The 6,000-nt window shown below is 36.8% G+C and overlaps 1 long non-coding RNA gene across 2 annotated transcripts in view; it reads left to right on the forward strand.

The window, feature by feature from the left end:
• LOC112664537 (uncharacterized) overlaps nucleotides 1–2,569 on the forward strand; it is a 71,677-nt gene extending 69,108 nt beyond the window's left edge. For both annotated transcript variants that reach the window (XR_007402863.1, XR_007402862.1), the window contains one exon: nucleotides 2,394–2,569. This is a non-coding gene — a long non-coding RNA (uncharacterized LOC112664537). The remainder of the gene's footprint in view (nucleotides 1–2,393) is intronic.
• Nucleotides 2,570–6,000: the final 3,431 nt, after the last annotated feature.

Here is a 6,000-nt window from a genome sequence, read left to right on the forward strand (position 1 = left end):
CCAATTCCTATAAAGTGTCACTCAACATTCAGTGACATATGTATGAATCTGAATGAATATTACAAAGTCATACGCGGCTTTTGAATTGTGGATAGCATGTGTGTCTGTAAAAGAGATGTTAAGGAAATTGCTTAACAGGAATCCTCTGTAGGAAGCCAAGGAGTAGAAAGCATCTATCAAGGGTGCCTAGGTGGCTCAGTTGATTAAGTGTCTGCCTTTGGCTGGGGGTCTTGGGATGGAGCCCTCAGCAGGGAGTCTGCTTCTCCCTCTTCCTGTGCCCCTCCCCTGCCCTTGTGTACACCGTCACTCTGCTTTCTTGCTCTCAAATAAGTAAATACAATTAAAAAAAAAAGGAAAGTATTTATCAGGGAAACATTTTAGAGTATTCCTGGCAGATTAAACTAGATTTCTGATAGGCTAAAACTCTTCCAAAAAGAAAATATTACTCTTTAGGGCATTTGCAAAGGCAATGGCTATAGTTTTGCCTCAAGAAGCTTGCTCTTCCTTAAAAGACATATATACAATTACTCTACCTTGTTGAAGCATATTACATAAGTTAAAATAGAGAACCATGGGAAAATATAGAAGGAAGGAGTAGTTCCACCTGGAATGCTAGGGAAAGACTTCAAGTTTGAGTTGGACTAGAAAAAAAAAGGGGGGGATAGAGGAAGAGAGAGTTGGCCAGGTGAATATAGTGGTTGGATTATAATTAAACAGGAAGAGAAAACCCTATACTTCTAGGGGAAATGTGTGAAGGAACATATTAGAACCTTTTTTACTCCAGAATCATTAGAGAAGCATGGGGAAGGTCCAGGGAGAAAGGATGAGGGTGGATTTGGGCTCAGAATAAAACTGGCAGGTAGCTTGGATTAGTCTAAGAGCACACTGATAGAACAACTTCCCTGCTACCAGAAGGAATCCATCATTATGACTTAAGTTACTTATAATAAATAATATATTTTACCAGCATCAGCACCAGTTATATACTACATTTAAAAATTCCCTAGCACTACATATAATTCAACTCTTAAAAGTGTTGCCATGAATTTTGGCCTTTTAGGATGCTTTTTCTCCCTCCTTTTTAAAAGGCAGGAATGATTCAGCAGGTTATTTCATAATTTAAAAAATTGTAAAATCCTGTGACACTTACTTTCACAGAAACTATGTACCTGTTACCTCATTTTCTTTCCCCAAGGATGTAAATGTTGTTCCTTATTCTGTGAAAGCCAATGAGAGGAATTAAAAGTAACAAATTTAGGTAGAAAAAACAAAGTGGAACAATTCAGACTTATTCGCTGGCTATAAAAAGCCTAAAAAATATATATCAGTTGCCAAAATATATTTTAAACTTATGTTAAAACACTCTTTCTCCTTAGATATCAGGTTAACGCCTGACATATTCAATTCATGTCACTCCAGACTTGGGAAGGATAAATAAAGGTCACTAAATCTGTCCTGGTTATTATTTTTTTTTTGTCCTGGTTATTAAAGAGGAATGATAGTCATCTGAAGAAATTTTGGTGAAAGTTTGTGCAGAGGACAGGGTAATGTGGAGAGATAGGAGGACCATTGGTGGTAGTTGCCTACCAACCTGGATGACTCCCCAGATGAAAGGAAGGTTGATACTTGAGGGAAAGTTTTATCAAACCTGGAACAGAGGGATGAGATGACATCCATCTTGAGAATCCAGAAGATACATTTGGAGGAAAATCTGCTGGTCAGGGTAGCTTTTGGGCAGGATTTCTATGATTTTCCTCAAACTGAATACCAAGTAATTTTTATTAACAAATAAATATTATTAACAAATATTAAAAACAAAGCAACAAAATAAAAACCCCTTGCCAAACACTAACAATACACCAGAAAAATTGAGACTCCTTCACAAACTGAAAGGAGAATTTTCATATTCTCTACCTTGAGTTCTTTCATTACTTGACATGATGGCCATGTAAAATATTTATAAAGTCCTTACAAAGTATTTTGGACTCAAGGGAATAAAATAAATAGAAATAGATCCTGCCTTCTCCAACTTACATTTGAAACCTCTTCATAGGTTTGTTACTTATTCTGTAACTTACTATCTTACTTACAAACTAAGTATGTATAATATGATTAAACAAAACATGTATTTTTTTTATCCTCCTCATCTATTGAAATAGTTGACTCACGATAGTGGTCTATTATGATCTGAGATATATAATACAGCCACCATTCAACTGAAAGCTTCCTTGGGAAGTGGGAAGCTTCATATCGGTCTTCTCTAACAGAGCCACTCCTGCCGTATCTAATGATGCACTGAAAGAATTTATCCCAATTTAAAAAATACATTGTTTTAGCATTCTAAGAAAATAGCAAATAGAAACAAATCACTTGCTGTTTTAAAAATGTGGTAGGAGGGACGTCTGGATGGTTCAGTGGTTGAGCATCTGCCTTCAGCTCAGGAAGTGATCCTGGAGTCCTGGGATGGAGTCCCACATCCAGCTCCAGCATGGAGCCTGCTTCTCCCTCTGCTTGTGTTTCTGCCCCTCTCTGTCTCTGTGTGCCTCATGAATAAATAAATAAAATCTAAAAACACAAAATGTGATAGGTGCTTACCTTAATACAACTTATTGTTAGGTAAACTTAGCTGGATCATAGATTAAACATGTCTCTAAAATATAATTTCAAAGTAATACAAGACTACTACGAGCAGTATACTTATGTAATTATATAAGACTACTATTTTCAAGATAGTCGTGTTCCACCTGCTTCTCTATTACATTTTTGTTCTCTTGAACTCTTTTTTCTTTTACAGTCAGAACATTGTAGGGAATTTAGCTTTTAGGAAAATGGCTTCTTTTTAATAAATTAAATGCTGAATGGCCTTTCAGATTCATAGTTAACATCTGTTACCCATAATTAATTGTCATCATTAGTGAAAACAAGCACACTATTAGCAGAAAGCAACTCAGTCCAGCACATTTCACAGAGAAGCTGAGCGAATGGAGCTTTCAGTTTGCCATCTTTCTCAATAGAAGATTTTTCAAAGGACTCTCTGACTGTTGAAATTCCTCTCAACAAAGTGCATGCTCTAGCAGACCACCATAGGTCTCTCACTACCCTGTAGTACCTAACTTTGAAGAAAACAGGTGACTACAATGGTTTTTATCAGCTTCACTGGAATTGCTTTCTTTGCACCAATAAGTATGCTTATCTGGGGTTTGTCTTTCCCCACTAAGGATCGTTGGAAAGTTCAGAGATAACAAAATACTTTAAATATCAGAAATAAATGTAGTAACTTTAATTCAGCTTTTCTTTCAAAATTTGCCTTTCTACCTCATAGCTGCATCTTTTTGTTTTAACATTAACAAATGTGACATTGTTTACAAAAAAAAAAAAAAACAATGAGAAGGATTGATAGTGAAGGGAATGGAATAGGGTGGTATGGGGCGGGGAGCTAGGACTACAAAAACAATTTTTTCTTCCTATCTTGCTTTTTGCCACATTGCTGGTTTTTTTTTACATAATTAGCAGGATGAAGTATGCTGCTCAAAAATCCTGATTTCATGTTTCTGACACAACTGTTTTCACTGGGAAGGTATCACTTAAAGATGAAGGCAGGAATTTGCAAGTTAAAAAATATGAAGGAGATGGAAAGGATGAAGAGGAAAAAGTAAAAACAAACATTTGAAGATCTCATGCAGTAGTAGAAATCTTGTTAAAGTTTTATGTCATTTTTTTCAATAAGGGGTGAAAATGATATCCAGCTCTGGTGTAGACTTGTCACTGGAGGGTTTCTTTCCCCCCAGGAAGCTGGGAGAGAGTGTAACCAAACCTGGAGAAATTGAGCTGATTTGTTAGAATTTGCAAAGGGACCAGAAAAAATCAACATGCATAATAAAAAAAAGCATTTAATTGTAGGAGAGATTAAAGAGGTTTTTTTTTTTTTTATTGAGATGAGAAGCACAAAAGAAAAGGATAACTGTGATGAAATAGATCCTCAAAGAGCTGATGCCAAGATAGGATTAAATATGCAAACATTTTATTAGCTGAAGCAGCTGCTTGAGAAACCATGACAGTAGCCCGAGAAAGTAGGAAGAACTTTTAGACCATACTGCAAGTCTGACCTTGAGGGAAGGAGAGGAAGAAAGATTGTGAGCATTGTTGACTGCTGAGCAGTCTAAGGAATGTTTGGCAAGGTTGTCAGGTTGTCCTCAAGCTATAGTCCAATGTCAGAGGTCTCATCTCTCCTAGGTGTCCTAGCATCCAAGCTGCCTTAGTATACATGGCCACTGTCATTTGATTGTTTGGTGCTTCCTCTGTAGAGGATATTTTCTTTTTTTCTTTTCTTTTTTTTTTTTTAAGATTTTCTTTATTAAAGTAAAAACATTTTTTTTTCTTTATTTATTCATGAGAGGCAAAGACATAGGCAGAGGGAGAAGCAGGCTCCCTGAGGGAAGCCCGATGCAGGACTCGATCCCAGGACTCTGGGATCACATCCTGAGCTGAAGGCAGACCTATTCAACCATTGAGCCACCCAGGTGTCTCCATAGTGGATATTTTCTGATGGATTGATATGTGTTATAAAAATCTGGACATTTGATGCTCATTCACATATACCAATTCACATGTCTCTACCCCAGACATCTTTGTCTCTGACCTTTCACCTCTTTTCCTTTCATGACCTAACTAAATGGTCAGGCCCTTGGCCACTGCCCAGGAATCTTTTTCCTCCCACCTTGGGTCATTTGTTTTTCCACAGGCCCACTCAATAGTCATTTCCTCAGTTTCTGAACATAAATAGAAGAGAATTAGAGTTTGGCAGTCACTCCACCTGTCTTCCTAAGCCCTAATTATTATAGTGAGCAATAATGGTGCTTTGAGTCTCTGGGATCAAGGTAATCTATGTCCATTAGTCCTAAAAATGTATTAATGGATTTCAGATCACAGAAGCTGATCAGTTTTAGTCCACGTTGTTGTTGAAGTCTATGACTACCATTTTTATGGTCACCCGAACTGACAAAGGCAGAGGTAAAGTATCAGTAGTCTGGGCCCTGTTCTGATATTTGTCCTTAAGGAAGTCAAAACAAGAAGGGGTGATTTTTTTTTTTTTTTTTTTTTTTTTTTTTGTGAGGGAATTCACTGTAAGGAATGGTTTCATTCTCAGTGATTCCACATTAGAATAGACTTTCTTTGAAGACTTGGGGATCATTAAGGCTGAACATCTTATTTCAGTGTAGACTTGTCACTGGAGGGTTTCTTTCCCCCCAGGAAGCTGGGAGAGAGTGTAACCAAACCTGGAGAAATTGAGCTGATTTGTTAGAATTTGCAGAGGGACTAGAGAAAATCAACATGCATAATAAAAGAAAAGCATTTAATTGTAGGAGAGATGTTAATTTAACCAAATATGGTGTTAAGTAGGAGTACAGGGGGTCATGTGGTATTGAACTTGCATCAGAGATGCCTTTCCATAAGCACATTAGTTTGTCCTCATTTAAGGAGAGTTAAATAGGTTTCTCTTTATCCTCAGAGGTTATTCTCTGAGTCTTCAGTAGTCAAAAGGATATTAGGTAAATTGGGATTCTCCTTTAAGGCAATTAAACGTACAGTTACTGACCAGTGTTACAATGCTCAATAGTTACTTGTTGTGGAAGTTTATACTGAACTTTTTGTTTGATACAATAGATGCTTCAGCAAGCCTAGTTTGAGAAATATTTAGGATAGGAGACTATCTTCCTGAAGTGGCTTAGAAATGCATGTGTCTAAGGAGCAGTACCATGTGTGAGCAGTACCATGCTTCTCTCTGATTATACAAGCTGGTTTTAAAGTATTTTTAAAATGTGTGTCTAAATAATAAACTTTGTTATTGAAAGTCAGTGAGCGCATCTTAGTCATGTGATATCACTTTAATAGAAAGAAAAAGCATTTCTTACCCTGTAGAAATCTTTCATTGCTTCAAGATCCTTTAGAATTATGGTGTCTCCAAAGTGATTTATTACTAGATGTACTGAACCACGTAAG

Source organism: Canis lupus, chromosome 17 (assembly GCF_003254725.2).
Source record: "Canis lupus dingo isolate Sandy chromosome 17, ASM325472v2, whole genome shotgun sequence".
Classification (NCBI taxonomy): domain Eukaryota; kingdom Metazoa; phylum Chordata; class Mammalia; order Carnivora; family Canidae; genus Canis; species Canis lupus.